The following is a 17,792-nucleotide window of genomic DNA, read 5'->3' as shown; positions in this document are numbered from 1 at the left end:
AAGACATCAGAAAATAATTACAGAATAAACAAACAACAACAAAGTACAGAAATGGAAACCACAAAGATTAGATAAAATCAGAAATTAGTGGATAGAGAATAGAGAAATAGTATGTTTGAACAAGTAAAAATCGTGATTTGTTTTTGGAAAAAGTTAACAAAATAGATAAGCCACTTGCTAACTTAATCAGGCAAAAGAAGGAAAACACACATACGCAAAATAAGAAATGACAAGGGGAAATAGTAAGAATAGAAGAAAAATTTTAAATCATAAGAGACTATTTGGTAGACCTTTAAGCAAATACATTTTAAAAACCTAGACAGGGGCACCTGGGTGGCTCAGTCAGTTAAGCGTCTGGCTCTTGGTTCAGCCCAGGTCATGATCTCACAGTTTGTGAGTTCGAGCCCTGCATCAGGCTCTGTGCTGACAGAGTGGAGCCTGCTTGGGATTCTCTCCCTCTCTCTCTCTCTCTCTCTATTTCTGCCCCTCCCCTGCTCTCTCTCTCTCTGTCTCTCAAAATAAATATATAAACTTAAAAAAAAAAAACTAGACAAAATGGTGAATTAAAAACAAAAGAACCCAAAAAAACAAAAAACAGGGACACCTGGCTGACTTCATGGGTAGAACATTCGACTCTTGATCTCGGGGCTGTGAGTTCAAACCCCACGTTGGGTGTAGAGATTACTTAAAAATAAAACCTTTTGAAAAAACCAAAAAACATAAAACAAAAAATCAGAGTTTACCAAATTTGATTCCTTTAAAGATAGAAATCTTAAATATACCAATTTCTGTGGAAGAAATAGAACATTATTCCACAAAAGAGAATCAGCTCCAGATAGTTTCACAGCGGAATTCTACTAAACCTTCAAACACCACATAGTCCCAATGCTACATAAATTATTGTAGAATGTAGCAAATGTACAACATTGATACCCAAATCAAATGAAGTTGACTTTTAAAAGATAATAAAAAAAAGAAAAGGAAAGAAAATCACAAACTATGATTGCTTATGACTATTGATACAAAAATATTGAATAAAACATTAGCAAACAGGATACAACACCATGTTAAGAGAATAATATACCATTGGCACCTGGGTGGCTCAGTCAGTTAAGCATCCGACTATGGCTCAGGTCACGATCTCACGGTTCACGAGTCCCAGCTCTGCATTGGGCTGTCTGCTGTCAGTACAGAGCCTGCTTTGGATCCTCTGTCTCCCTTTCTCTGCCCCTCTCTTTCTCTCTCTCTCTCTCAAAAATAAGTAAACATTAAGAAAAATAATATATCGTGACCAAGTAGGATTTCATTCCAGGAATGCAGATTGGTTCAATCTTAGGACATCTAATAAAATATCATATTAATAGATCTTGAAAGAAAAATCATATGATTACCTCCATAGATCCTAAAGAAGCCTTTGTCAAAATTTGACATCTATTTAAAAAATGCAAGAAAATAGAAATTGATGGATATTTTCTTTTTCTTTTCATCTTTTTCTTCTTTTTTTTATGCATAGTTTCATAACATATTTTATTTCTCTGGGAAACACTAGGGACATTTCCATAAAGATAAGGAACAAAGCAAGGGTATCTCTATCTGCACTATCAAAAATACAAAGTTCTTTTTTTTTTTTTAATGCTTATTTATCCATCCTGAGAGAGAGAGAGAGAGCATGCACACACAGTAGGGGCAAAGAGAGAAGGACAGAAAGAGAGAGAATTCCAAGCAGGCTCCATGCTGTCAGCACAGAGCTCAATGTGGGCTTCTATCTTACAAACCATAAGATCATGATCTGAGCCAAAATCAAGAGTCAGACACTTAACTGACTGAGCCACCCAGGCACTCCTTCCAGCAAATTTATTTATGGAGCTAGAAAGTTAATGCCAAAGTTCATAGGGGAAAATAAAAATGAACAATAGCAAGGGAAACACCAAAAGAGAAAAATCTACAACAGCTCAATCAGACCTTAAGACATTCTACAAAAACTAAGTTAAAAAGCATACGGGGCACCTAGCTGGCTCAGTTGGTGGAGTGTGTGGCTCTTCATCTTGGGGTTATGAGTTTGAGCCCCACACTGGGTACAGAGATTACTTAAAAATAAAATCTTTAAAAAATAAAAATATAAAGTATCATAATAGCACATGAATAGATAAATAGATTTGTGGAACAGGATAGAAAATTCAGATACAGACCCAAAGACATAGAAATTTAGTAAGTAAAATTATGGGGGTAAAATTGGACTTTCAAATAAATAGTCCTGGGAAAACAGGATAGCCATTTAGAAAAAAATTAAATTAGATTTATGTCTCATACCTTACACAAAAGGATTAGAAAGTTAAATCTTAAATAGGAGACCACACAAATATTAGAAGAAAACACCAACATGACACTCTATATGGAAAACCTAAAAGATTCCACCAAAAAACTGCTAGAACTGATTCATGAATTCAGCAAAGTTTCAGGATATGAAATCAATGCACAGAAATTGGTTGCATTCCTATACACCAACAATGAAGCGACAGAAAGAAATTAAGGAATCGATCCCATTTACAGTTGCACCAAAAACTATAAAATACCTAGGAATAAATCTAACCAAAGAGGTGAAAAATCTATACACTGAAAACTATAGAAAGCTTATGAAAGAAATTGAAGAAGACACAAAAAAATGGAAAAATATTCCATGCTCCTGGATAGGAAGAACAAATATTGTTAAAATGTCAATACTACCTAAAACAATCTACATATTCAATGCAATCCCTATCAAAGTAACACCAGCATTTTTCACAGAGCTAGAACAAATAATCCTAAAATTTGTATGGAACCAGAAAAGACCCCAAATAGCCAAAGCGATCTTGAAAAAGCAAACCAAAGCAGGAGGCATCACAATCCCAGACTTCAAGCTATACTACAAAGCTGTAATCATCAAGACAATATGGTACTGGCACAAGAACAGACACTCAGATCAATGGAACAGAATAGAGAACCCAGAAATGGACACACAAACGTATGGCCAACTAATCTCTGACAAAGCAGGAAAGAATACCAATGGAATAAAGACAGTCTCTTCAGCAAGTGGTGCTGGGAAAACTGGACAGTGACATGCAGAAGAATGAACTTCGACCACTTTCTTACACCATACAAAAATAAACTCAAAATGGATGAAAGACCTCAATGTAAGACAAGAAGCCATCAAAATCCTTGAGGAGAAAGGAGGCAAAAACCTCTTTGATCTTGCCCATAGCAACTTCTTACTCAACACGTCTCCAGAGGCAAGGGAAACAAAAGCAAAAATGAACTACTGGGATCTCATCAAAATAAAAACCTTCAGCACAGCGAAGGAAACAATCAGCAAAACTAAAAGGCAACCAACAGAATGGGAGAAGATATTTGCAAATGACATATCAGATAAAAGGTTAGTATCCGAAATCTATAAAGAATTTATCAAACTCAACATCCAAAAAACAAATAATCCAGTGAAGAAATGGGCAAAAGACATGAATAGACACTTCTCCAAGGAAGACATTCAGATGGCCAACTGACACATGAAAAAATGCTCAACATCACTCACCATCAGGGAAATACAAATCAAAACCACAATGAGATACCACCTCACACCTGTCAGAATGGCTAACATTAACAACTCAGGCAACAACAGATGTTGGCTAGGATGCAGAGAAAGAGGATCTCTTTTGCATTGTTGGTGGCAACGCAAGCTGGTCCAGCCACTCTGGAAAACAGTATGGAGGTTCCTCAAAAAACTAAAAACAGAACTACCCTATGACCCAGCAATGGCACTACTAGGCATTTATCCACGGGATACATGTGTGCTGTTTCGAAGGGACACATGCACCCCCATGTTTATAGCAGCACTATCAACAATAGCCAAAGTATGGAAAGAGCCCAAATGTCCATCGATCGATGAATGGACAAAGAAGATGTGGTATACATATACAATGGAGTATTACCCGGCAATCAAAAAGAATGAAATCTTGCCATTTGCAACTACGTGGATGGAACTAGAGGGTATTATGCTAAGTGAAATTAGTCAGTCAGAGAAAGACAAAAATCACATGACTTCACACATATGAGGACTTTAAGAGACAAAACAGATGAACATAAGGGAAGGGAAACAAAAATAATATAAAAACAGGGAGGGGGACAAAGCATAAGAGACTCATAAACATGGAGAACAAATGGAGGGTTAAGTGGAGGGATTGTGGGAGGGGGGATGGGCTAAATGGGTAAGGGGCACTAAGGAATCTACTCCTGAAATCATTGTTGCACTATATGCTAACTAATTTGGATGTAAATTAAAAAAAATAAAAAATTAAATTAAAAAAAGACAGCAGTGAATTTCCTTATAATCTGTACATAAGGAAAGAAAAGTTTTCTAACTGATCCAAAAACCAGATTTAATAAAGGAAAAGACTGATAAATCTAATTATAGAAAAATAAAAACTTTTTTCATGGTTAAAAATATAAGCAAAGTAAAAGATGAAAAACTAGGAGAAAATATTTTCTGCATATATAACAGGCAAGTAGCTAATAACTCTTAAATATTTGAAGATAAAGAAGACCAAAAATCCAGTAGAAAAATGAGCAAAAGATATGAACAAGAAATTAAAGACATTTTAATATGGACTTTGTTTAAAGATACCAAAAAATGTCAAATTCACTTATTATAAGAGAAGTGCAAATTAAAATCACACCAAGAACCCTTCAGTTCCAATTAAGATGGGTTAAACACATTCTATTCTGTCTTCACTCGCAGAGCAAAGATAATCCTTCACTCTGACCAGAGGAACCACAGTTTGAACCATAGTTCAAAGAGCATAGAGGGAATCTCCATTTCCTTTTCTTTCCTCCCCCCTCCCTCTTTCTTTCTTTCTTTCTTTCTTTCTTTCTTTCTTTCTTTCTTTCTTTCTTTCTTTCTTTGTCTGAATTCACAACCCTGAGATCAAGACCTGAGCTGAGATTAAAGTTGGAAGCTTAACTGACTGAGCCACCCAGGCACCTCATCCATTTCTTTTATTTAAATCTTCCGATCTTCCCACCGCTTGGCTGCAGAAGCAGTTATAGTCATAGGAAATGCATAGCAAAGGGGAGACTAAAGCCCTGGCTGGCCAGAGGACTAGAAAGGGGAACCCCTGTGAACTAGAGGAGAGGAGTGATCACAGAGACAAGGCTTCAGAAGGTAATCTTATAAAGTTATGAACAAATTCCTGGACTTCTCCTGTGCTGAGCACGCATCAAAATCTTTGAGAACTAAACAGGATAGGTAACTGTCAATGTATCAGCTGGCCTGTGGGTGGCACACATGCAGGATAGATCTAAGGGCACCACAAAGGCAATGAAAATTAAATTGACATTGGAAATGCAGCCCACAGAACACAGATCGGGGGTGCCCGGGTGGCTCAGTCAGTTAAGCACCCAACTTAACTCAGGTCATGATCTCAGGGTTTATGAGTTCCGTCCCCACATTGGGCTCTCTGCTCTCAGTGCAAAGCCTGCTTCGAATTCTGTCTCCCTATCTCTCTACCCCTCCCCTGCTGGCACACTCACACTTTCTGTCTCTCTCTCTCTCAAAAATAAACATTAAGAAAAATAATAATAAGAAGAAGGCAGATCAGAACTTGCAATCCGTACCTAACCAGGTCAATTGCCTGCTTAAAAAAATTATCAGGACACCTAGATGGCTCAGTCGGTTAAGCGTCTGACTCCTGGGTTCTGCTCAAGTCATAATCTTGCTGTGTCGTGAGTTCAGCCCTGAATCGGGTTCTGCACTGGCAGTGCGGAGCCTGTTTGGCATATGCTCTCTTTCCCTCTGTCTCTCTGCCCCTCCCCCACTCACGCTATCTCTGTCTCTCTTAAAACAAATACATAAACTTAAAAAAAAATTGTCCATAGGGATTAAACAAGACTTAGAGTATCAGGGGTTCCTGGGTGGCTCAGTTGGTTGGGCGTCCAACTTCAGCTCAGGCCATGGTCTCGCGGTTTGTGAGTTCCAGCCCCGCATCAGGCTCTGTGCTGACAGTTCAGAGCCTGGAGCCTGCTTCGGATTCTGTGTCTCCACCTCTCTCTGCCCCTCCCATACTCATGCTTTGTCTCTCTCTGTCTCTCAATAATAAATAAACATTAAAAAAATTTTTAAAAAAGACTTAGAGTATCAACATAATATACAAATGGCCAGGATGCAATCCAAAATTACTTGACATACAAAGAAACACAAAAGTCTGACGTATTATCATGGGAAAAGAAACAGATACCATCCCCAAGATGACTCAAATACTGGAAATATATGAAAAAACTTTTTCCCCCTTTTCAAAAAGATTGAGATATAATTAATATATAACAGTATATTTGTTTCAGGTATACAACATAATGATTCAATAGTTGTATATTTGTGAAATGATCACCACAGTAAGTCTAGTTAATATCCATTACCATATATGGCTACAAATTATTTTCTTCTCATGATAATAACTTAATATTTACTCTCTTAGCAACTTTCAGATATACAACAAAGTTTTATTAACTATAGTCATCATGCTGTACGTTACTTGCTAATACCAAGACATATTTATTTTACAACTGGAAGTTTGTACCTTTTCACCATCTTCACCCCCATTTTGCCCACTTCCTACTCCTTGCCTCTGGCAACCACCAATCTGTTTTCTGTTTCTATGAGTTCAGTTTTTTTTTTCCTTAAAGAGTCCACATATAAGTGAGACCATTTGGTATTTGTCTTTCTCTGACTTATTTCACTTGCATAATGTCTTCAAGGGCATTCTATGTTGTTGCAAATGGCAAGATTTCCATCTTTTTATGACTGAATAATATTCCATTGTATATATATTCTACATTTTCTTTGTCCATTTATCCATTGACAGACACTTAAGTTGCTTCCATGTTTTGGCTATTATAAATAATGTTACAATGAACATAAGAGTGCGTGTATCTTTTAGAGTTAGTGCTATCATTTCCTTTGGTCAAATACTCAGAAGCAGAATTGCTGGATCATATGATAGTTCTATATTTATTTTTATTTTGAAAAAGAGAGAGAGTGGAGGAGGGGCAGAGGGAGAGGGAGAGAGAGAATCTCAAGGAGGCTCCATACCCAGTGTGGAGCCCAACACAGGGCTCGAACTCATGAGATCATGACCCGAGTCCAAATCAAGACTTGGACACTTAACTGGCTGAGCCAACCAGGCGCCCTTATTTTTAATTTTTGAGGAATCCCCATACTGTTTTCCCTAGTGGCTACACCAATTTACATTCCCACCAACAGTGGACAAGGGTTTCCTTTTTTCCACATTCTCGCCAACACTTTTTTATTTTTTATCTTTTTGATATTAGCCATTCTACCATGTGTGAGGTGATATCTCATTATGCTTTTGATTTGCATTTTCCTGATGGCTAGTGATGGTGAGTACCTGTTCATGTACCTGCTGGCCATCTGTATGTCTTTGAAAAAATGTCTATTTAGTTCCTCTGCCCATTTATTTAAAGATTTTATTTATTTATTCTTTTGAGTAATCTGGTGGGACTTGAATTTACAACCCCAAGATCAAGAGTCAGATGCTTCACAGACTTGAGCCAGCCACGTGCCCACCTCTGCTCATTTTCTAATCAGACTGTTTGTTTTTTGTTACTGAGTTGTATAAGTTCTTTATGTATTTTGGGTATTAACCCTCTTTAAATATATAATTTGCAAATATTTTCTCCCATTCAATAAATTGCCTTTACATTTTGTTGGTGGTTTCCTTTTGCTGGTGCAGAAGCTTTCGGTGTGATGTAGTGTTCCACTTGTTCATTTTTTGTTTTTCTTGCCTTTTTTGGTGTCAAGTCCAAAAAATCATCACCAAGACCGATGTCAAGGAGCTTACCACCTATATTTTCTTCTAGGGAGTTCGATGGTTTCAGTTTCTTATAAAGTTAAACATATGTTTACCAAATAACTTAGCAATCCCACTTCTAGGCATTTATCTCTAACACTGTACACAGATATTTATAGAAGTTTTGCTTATAATCAGAAAAAACTGCAAACAATCCAAATGTCTTTCATTAGGTGAATGGATAAGCACACAGAGGTGCATCGGTACAGAGGGACACTGATGGGCAGTACCAAGAAGTGAACTATTGATGCACAGAGCAGTGTGGGTGACTCTCAAAGATACTATGCTAGATGAAAAAAGTAAGTCTCAAAAGGTTACATACTGTATAGTTCCATTCATATGACACTGGACAAGTCACATGAGGAATGGAGAACAGATCAGTGGTGACTAGGGTTTATAGGTGAAGAGAGTGTCTGACTAAAAAGGGGTCCCATGAGTAAATTTGGGGGAGTCATGGAGTGGATTGGGAGTTCCATGTCTTCACTGTGGTTACAAGAATCTAGGGCGCCTGGGTGGCTCAGTCGGTTAAGTGTCCGACTTCGGCTCAGGGCATGATCTCGCAGCCTGTGAGTTCAAGCCCCGCATCAGGCTCTGTGCTGACAGCTCAGAGCCTGGAGCCTGTTTCAGATTCTGTGTGTGTCTCTCTCTCTGACCCTCCCCCATTCATACTCTGTCTCTCTCTGTCTCAAAAATAAACATTAAAAGAAAAAAAAGAATCTATACATATGTTAAAAGTGATAGAACTGCATACCAAAATGTTTTCATCACGTAGAAATTTTTTGGTGGGGCATCTGGCTGGCTCTGGCTGGCTCATGTGACTCCTCATCTTGGGGTCATGAGCTCAAGCCCCACACTGGGTGTAGACATTACTTAAATAAATAAATATGAAAAAAACTACACTGAGATACTGTGTCTTTCCTATTAGAGAAGCACTAACTTGAAAGTTTGACAAAGCATTCTGCTGGCAAGACTGTGGAGAAATAGGCACTTTCACTGGTGGTAGGTATGCAAATTATTATAACTCATTTAAGGAGAAATCTGACAATGTGTAAAGAATGACATACGGGGTGCCTGGGTAGCTCAGTTGGTTAAGTGTCTGACTCTTGATTTTGGCTCAGGTCATGATTTCATGGTTCGTGGGATCAAGCCCCATGTCAGGCTCCACGCTGACAGTGCAGAGCTTTCTTGGGATTCTCTCTGTCCTTCTCTTTCTGCCCCTCTCCTGCTTGCACAAATGCATACACTCTCTCTCTGTCTCTAAATAAATAAATATTAAAAAAAATTAAAATGATGTGTGTTTTACTTTTGACTCAGCAATCCAACTTCTAGGGATTTACTTTAAAGAAACATTTTCAGGGGTACTGGCTCAGTTGGTAGGGCATGTGACTCTTGATCTCAGGGTCATGAGTTTGAGCCCCACATTCAGAACACGGTTTACTTAAAAAAAAAAAGAAAACGAAAATTTCCAATAACACAAAAATCCTTATGCCATATATATGCTTATATGCCCTGAAGCACTATTTGTCATTGCAAACTATTGGAAACAACCGAAATGCTCATACATAGAAGAATAGTTTCGTAAACCATAGTACATGCACACAATGGAACACGACATGGCTGTAAAAAAGATTTAACATCTCTATGAACCAATAAGAAGCTATATGCAGGATACATATTATTAAGTGAACAAAGGGTAGTGCTAAAGAGTGTCCGTAGTGTGAAAAGAAGGGACAGTAAGAACACATAGATATATCTGCTTATTTTTAAACAGAGAAACACAGGAAGGATAAACCAGGAAATGAGACCCCTTTGGGGGGTAGGGACGGGTGGAGAGGACAGAAGCAGAGGAACAGGGTGGAAGAGGTGGGAATAGGGGTTACACTTGTCTGAATATATATTACACATAGTTTTCTCTCAGGACTGTATTCATGTTTCGCATACTCAAAAATTAATATCAACAAGGATGGAAGAAAAAAAATCCCTTAAATTTAAATAGAAGCGGAAACAATGAACTTAGTGTTATTTCAAATGAAAAACATAAACATAGTGAAATAGGGCAGGGACAACTGTTGCACGCTGTGTTTTGGCTATATCCCCTGAGACTAATGACAAAAAACTGTAAACAAATATTGAGCTCTAGTTAGTAGGCTTGCTTTTGTAGTGGTATGGATTAGCCATTCTGAAGCTATTCTCTATGCATTGTAGGTCTGAGCAAGTCAGTAAGTATGTTGAGTACCGTGGGAGCCAGTCTGTCACTGGTGGGAAAGGGAGTTACAAATATGGAAAGGAGGAAAGCTGGAATGAACCCCGTGGTGTTGGACTAGAATTGGAAGTAATAGTGGGGATTCATGGTGTATGAGAGCAGAGCATTTGGTGGTAAGAGACTGTGACACTCCCGCACCCAAGAACAGCTTCTGAGAACCATAAATGGTAGGCCTGTGCCTGGCCCATTATTTATAGAAGCCCCACACCCTGTAGGATTGTAACATTGCCCATCTACATTATGAGATTGGCCTCACTATTACATTACAAAGATGACTTTCTGCCAATAGCACATTTTTTATTTGGAGACTTGGAATAATAATGGAAGAAACAGTCTAAGTCCTATGCATTAGTCAGGCCTCTTTCTGTTGCAAGAGAAGAAACTGAGCTCGAACTGATCGAAGCACTAAGGGGGTTTATTAGTACCTACCGTGGAAAGATTAGGAGTGGGTCTAGCTTCAGGTCCGTCTGGATCTAGGGGCTTGAATGATATCATTGCGGCTCTCTCTCTTTGTCACTCGGGCTTTCTCTGCTGGGTGGGTGTGATGGAACTGGACAGCACAAGGGTCATCTCTGGCCAGTTTAGCAAGCCCAGCAGAAAGAAAGCCTGCCTCCTAGATTCTGTCAAGAAGATCCAGGAAGGACTGTGATTGGTCCAGCTCGTGGGGTGAGAGAGATGGGGCCACCTTGACTGGTGAGCCCCAAAACCACAGGGAGTGAGGGGGGGGGTTCCTGAAAGGAATCATAGGAGAGGCCAACAAAATTAATGACTCTCTATTGCTTTTCCTGCCACAGCCTCCTAGTAAAGTTCTGACTTCTGTTTATGCCCACCAGGTGGGACTAGGTAAATTCCTCAACAACAATAAAAAATAAAACTACCTTAACCACTTTGCCCATGACAAGCTTCTCTGACGGCTCACCATGAGCCCTCGTGGGCAGGCTGGGCAGACCTGGGTGTGTCTTGTGGGGTCCTCCCCCACATACCTGTGCCTAGCATGGGGGCTTGCCCTCAGCACAAGCTCAGAGAGCATTTGTTTGTTTCATGTTTACAGTACCTTCCGCACCCTCCTGCCCCCATCATCTGTCTGTCCGACAGGGCCCTCCAGAATGCACCAGTTCTCAGGCAGTGAATGCCCAAGACAGAAGCCTGAACGTACCTGCCTCGGAACTCTTCCCAGGTCAGTTTCCAAACCCAAGCTCAGAGGATGGGCTAACTTGCTGTAGGTATTTTATGTTTAATTTACCAATAGATGAATAAGTAATAGTCACCACTAAAAAATCTTCCTAGCTGAAATTTCAGCCATCGTTACCTTTGGTAGAGGAACTTTGAGACCCTAACATCCCATTCTTCTGTGAGCTGCCACACCTATGTCCTTTTTGAAGCCCAGAGGATTTAGGTAGCCTCACAGGGGGCTGAGAGAGAATAACTCCAGGTATCTTCCAGAAGTTTATCCTGAACTCTCTGCCCCTTGAATATTCATCAAAAGCCAGTGTTTTGGAATAGGGACTCTCCAACATGAGTGTACATGAGAATCTCAAGTACATATTTAAAATGCAGATTACTTGGACCCTACCGCTGGAGGCTCTGAGGAACAGAGGCTGATGAGGAGCTGAGGGAAGAGCTATCTGAGCACAAGGAACAAGTGCAAAGGCCCTGAGGCAGGAAAGAGTGTTCCAGGAACTAGCAATAAAGTGAGAAAAAGACTGAGAGGCAGGAGATGAAGAAGCAAGGACCACAACAGGCAGGGCCTTGAGGCTGGGATAAGGAGATTGGGTTTTTATCTAAGTACAGCTAGGAGCCACTGAAGGTTTTAAGTGGGTAGAACTCCAGATCAGATTGTCACTTTAAGAAAATCACTCTGGCTGCTGTGTACAGAATGGATGACTATAAAGCAAGAAGGTAGGCAGAGGGACAAGACAGGAGGCTTCTGGAGGGTGAGCTGTGAGGATTCTGAGTACTAACCTCAGTCCTGGTGCATTCTTTTGTTTCTGCTTGCATCCCCTTCTGTTCCACTTATTTTATCCCCTACTCACCCCTACTACTTCAAGATGAGAGTGTTCTTTTTTTCTAAGTTTATTTATTTATTTTGAGAGAGAGAGAGAGAGAGAGAGAGAGAGTGAGCAAGAGAGAGCGCACGTGCTTGCAAAAGGTGGGGAGGGGCAGAAAGAAAAGGAGAAGGATAGAATCCCAAGCAGGCCCCTCGCCGCCATCACGGAGCTCAAACTCACGAACCCTAAGATCATGATCTGAGCCGAAACCAAGAGTCAGACACACAACTGACCGAGCCACCCAGGCACCCTGAAAATGTTATTTTTATTATGAAAACAATATATTCTCAATATTTAAAATGCAAACAATACAGACAAGTAAAAAAAAGAAATTAATCATCGGCAATCTCACCGCCATGAGATGTTACCGTCCTTCCAGACATTCTCTACATGAGTACACATGCATTTTGCCCAAGTAGAATCATACTACACATGCTACTTTATAATGTGTTTTTCTTACTGGATGAAGTATGATTCCAGATGCATAGATGATGTGCATTTGATGAGGGGAAGTTGAATCTCACTCAACCAGGTTTCTTTGCTGTTTGTGCAAATTTCCTCAAAGAGAGGTTTTCAAAAGGTACAACTTTGAGTCTATAAAGTTAGAAAACACGAGTAATTTTCCTAAAAAGCGGGAAAGGGCCTAGGGGGTTTAAAAATTAAAAACCAGAAAATAAACTCCAAACAGAGGAGCTACAAAACGAGTGTAGTAATTTCCTCCCAGAAGGGAATGTGACGCCTGGACAAAATTCCGTTGTTTATTTTGCATGGTCTTAACTCAAGCTACACAAAAAACCAGAGAGCAGTGGCAGGAAGTGCCTTTTTGTGTCCGGGCGGGGATGGGGCTCCCCAAATGAAGCCTCTGGATATCTCAGGATTAGCCAAGAATCCTCAGAGCAACTCGCCCAAAACACTAATTGTATTTGTGTCTGTGTCTTTGATTAGTGGCTTAGTCAGCTTTCTTGCTCATTATCATTTTTATCTTTTTTAAAAATTACTATTAAAGTAATAAGGCTAAGGCTCTAGTTTTATTTTTTATTTCCCCCCAGAGGAAAATAATTTAAATACAAACTTGAAGGTATTTTATATACTCTTTATCTCTGGTAATGTATTTAACAACCTTGATGTGGGAATGTTGGTTTTTTCCACCTTCATCATCAAATGGTTTAAACAGAAAGCAAAGGCCTCGGGATACCTGGACCCTGTTAGCCATTAGTTGCTTTCCTCAGGTTGAATATCCATCCTACAGCCCAGCAAAGAAAAAAAAATCAAAGTAGACCGTGTATATTGGGGTTTTCATTCAATGATCTAATGTGATAGAGCTGAACTAGCTGAATATTAACTATAGAATACAGGTAATAGGTATATGGTGTTCACTGTAAATCCAGATTCTAAGTTATTGTGTTACTTATATTACTTGCTTTCATTAGCTGACAGCAAGCCTTAGTGGCAGACAACTTTCAGGAAAGGATTCTTACATTTAATGGGAGAGGGAGAGGTAGAAACTCTCAGTCATTTCTGGAATTTTTTCTAGGAAGGGCAGATACTGAGTATTTGAGTGTGTCACCTGTTTCCACAATAGGTTGTAGTCTCTTTCTGAGGATTTTGAGATTTAGTTAATGTAGTCAATGCTTTGTTTATTTAATTTTTTTTGAATGTTTATTTTATTTTTGAGAGACAGAGACAGAGTGCGAGCAGGGGGAGGGGCAGAGAGAGAGGGAGACATAGAATCTGAAGCAGGCTCCATGCTCTGAGCTGTCAGCACAGAGCCCAATGTGGGGCTCGAACTCACCGACCACATAAGATCGTGACCTGAGCTGAAGTCTGCCACTTAAACGACTGAGCCACCCAGGCGCCCTTTGTTTGTCTTAATTTTAAAGAATATTATATAAATAACACATGAATACATTAACACTCAAAAACTGAACACATTGCAGATTAAAATTCCTTTTGAAACCCTCTCTCCACCCCAAATCTCCAGTCTTCTCTTCCCAGCCCCTGCCAAATTAAATCACTTTTTTGATTTGATATACATGCTTCCAAGCTTTCATATATATATATACACATATATATATGTGGTATCCAATATATGCGGTATTGTTATCTCCAATGTATGTATTGTTTTATTTGTTGATTTTTTATAAATGGTATTAATCCATATTTATCATTCTATAACTAGCTTTCTCTCCCCCCCACCCCATCAACATGTCTTAGAGCTTTTTTTCTAAGTTCTCCATAACTCTACCTTATTAAAATGAACAACCCTGATGAATTGTATAGTGTGCCAAGTTGGCTATTCCATGCATGTTTTTAGCTATTTCTCTATTCATAGACATTAAGGTTGCTTCTGACTACTTTTTTCTTTTCACCATTAAAAACATGACAGAAAGCAAGTCTGTATATACCTACCGATATGCGAATATGACTTTTTTCCCCAAGGTTAAATATTCATAAAGCAGAATGGCCTTGCAGAAGAAATGAGAAATTCTACATATGTTTTGTTTTAATAGAAATGGCCAGTTTTCCCCACAACATTACTTTTAGTGGTCAACTCCAGAAAAATATATGTATATATATATATTTAATGCTTATTTAGTTTTGAGAGAGGGAAAGGGGCAGAGAGAAAGGGGGACAGAGAATCTCAAGTGGGATCCGTGCTGACAACACAGAGCCCAACGTGGGATTTGAACTCACAAACTGTGAGATCATGACCTGAACTGAAGTCAGGCACTTAACCAATTGAGCCACCCAGGTGCCCCAATATTTCTTTTTATTAAGCTTCAGAATGGGCTACCCTGGGCTCCAAACAAAACAGGGACAGGAGGACTATGAACTGAGTCTTTGGCTTCTAAGAAGGCTTATGACTCATCTATGAGCCCTCATATATCAACTGGCAAAAGGAAGGCTAAACCACATGCTAAATATTAGATTAAAAAAAAGATTAGTTGAAGGTGGGTATACAGAGATGGGACATAAAGAAGGAGGGAATGGGAACAAGTAGTGGGAATGAGGTGGCCACACTCATTCTGAGTATATCTAAGCCCTTTTATGTAGTTGTGATTCTTAGAATCAGTTTACATACTCCCAGAATAAATAAATCATTCAAATCAACCAGGATGAGAAGAAAACCCAACAAGGAACACCAACAATAAGAAATCTAAGTGTATTACAAGCAAATAATATAACCACACTGGAGGAGATGGGGAAGAGAACACCTAATGGAAGTAACTGAAAAATGATATTTCGATACTATAAGACAAAGGGTGGAAGGACTGTACACGGAGATTGTAGTTTAGTCGGTAAAATTGTTCCTCTCTATGGGTCTCACAGGGGAATGAGTTAGCAATTCTGAAACTGTTTTATGTGCAGACTAGTCTGGGTCCAATTAGGAGACAGAAACCACAGTAATTTGAACAGGGAAAATTTAATAAAAAGAATTATTAACTATAGCAAGGGATTGGAGAAATGAGTGATTGGCTAGTAAGAAGCAGAGAGAACTCTAGAGAATATAGGAATAGTATATCTAAGGAGCAGCTACTTCCCTGGGCTTAGAGAGACAACCCAAGGAAAAGTCTCCTTCCTCCAGGGCAGAGACTCAGACCCAGTTGGAGAGGGGACAGCCGTGGCTCAGTAAATGGCAGAGAAGTCACTGTGGTCTCATGCTATCAGAACTTGCCAGAAACCCACTCGCTATGGTGCCAGGAAAACTGTTCATGGGAAGGTATCTCACTGGAGGCACTCGACTATGAAACTGTCCAAAAAGGGTGCCAGGGGGAAGCTGCCAGGCACTAGTGTTTCTGGATGCTGCATACTGCAGGAGCCGGCAGCTAGAATCTGGTATTGGAGAAGTTGTCTACACAGCAGGAACTGGACATTGGAGAAGCTGCCTGCACTGCAGATGCTCGAGGAGCAGCCCATACTGCGGGAGCCTACCAGAAGGAATACACCAGACCATGCCTTCCTCCTTTTTCCTGCAATGTCTCTCCATCGCCCTCTCCTGACAAAATTCAACATGGTGCCATATTTAAATGAGCCAGCTCCATTTTTGCATATCAGATAATGAAGGATGAATTTGAATTTGAGATACAATAAATTGATAACTGGCTGAGTTCACACTTTTGTCAACTCATGTTTCATATGCTACCTTTTACACACATTTGAACTCTCATGTAACAAAACCTCTCTATAATTCCACCTAACAAGATACACCTTTTTATGTGAGAAATGAAGAGATTTTCAGGGTGCTTAGGTGGCTCAGTCAGTTGGGCGTCCAACTTAGGCTCAGGTCATGATCTCACGGTTCATGAGTTGAATACCCACATTGGGCTTGCTGCTGTCCCCCACCCCGCCCCCGCCCTTTCCTTGCTCACACACTCTCTTTCAAGAATAAATAAAACATTAAAAAAAAAAAAGAAATGAAGAAATTTTCATCCTCTCCCCCTAATGAGGAAACAGTCCCAACAGTTATTGTATCCATCATTGACTATGTTAATTAACCCTTAAATTCAACCACAGTCTCACGGAATATTCTGTTACCTAAAATCTAAACTGTAAAGTTAGCTTCAGCAATCTGTACATGAAATAAAATGGGAAGAAGAAGAAAGAAGAAAATGGTTAGCATATACAAATAAATATATATGTATGACAAGCAAATAAAATGTGGTTTCTATAATTGGTCATAAGGCTATAACTGGTATCCATGACTTTCTTCTTTACTACCGCTCACTATTTCCCTCACCCTCAGGCAGAACCTCAGCTGGTTGGGGTGACCCAAACCTTAATTCTCAAAGACTCTAGGTACTTAATTGTACCTGCTTTTCTTGGTTGTTTTGGTTTTCCATTAACCTTTAGTATTAGACATGAAAGTCCTAAGAAATACCCTGGAGAACCCCTGAATATACATGGATAAAGAAACAAATATAGGTATATATATGCGTATGCTAGTACACGTGGATATATTTCCTAGCTGTGTTTGATGACACAGCCTACAAGCAAAGACACCCAGCAGCAATGAGCACATTTAGTGTCCAGATACTGGTTTCAAAAGGTGATTCTCTGATAAAAAGATCCAGAAATTTTCGAAGAAATTATTGGATCTAGCTAGCACTGGAATAGGGAAAATACAAGGTGATCCCAGGGCATTTTGTTTACCAGGAAGTAGGACATGCTCAAAAAATTATGGGGGCATGTTGAAAGAATACAGGACCCATCTTGAAGGGGCTCTTAGTGGCCAAAGCTGGAACAATTTGAGAAAGAAAGAAAGAAAGAAAGAAAGAAAGAAAGAAAGAAAGAAAGAAAGAGGTATTAGAACAAAACCCACAAAACATTCATTAGTCCATGCTTACATAAATAATTAACTGAATAAATAAATTAATGGGAGGAAGGGGCATCTCCGTACAGGAGAATTTCAATTAACAAATGTAGAAGGAATAAGGGAAATAGAAAAATCAGCATTAGAACATCCCAAAAATGATTGTTGGATGCAAGATCCACTCATGGATGCTAAAATTAGCTAGCAGAAGTTGAGGATAACAGGATATTTGTGTCATCTCAAAGTATCACCACCAAGAAATGAAGTACAAAGACAAG

The sequence above is a fragment of the Prionailurus viverrinus genome, chromosome A2 (genome assembly GCF_022837055.1).
Source record: "Prionailurus viverrinus isolate Anna chromosome A2, UM_Priviv_1.0, whole genome shotgun sequence".
Classification (NCBI taxonomy): Eukaryota; Metazoa; Chordata; class Mammalia; order Carnivora; family Felidae; genus Prionailurus; species Prionailurus viverrinus.
The sequence above is the reverse complement of the archived record's forward strand: the minus strand, read 5'-3'. Positions refer to the sequence as shown.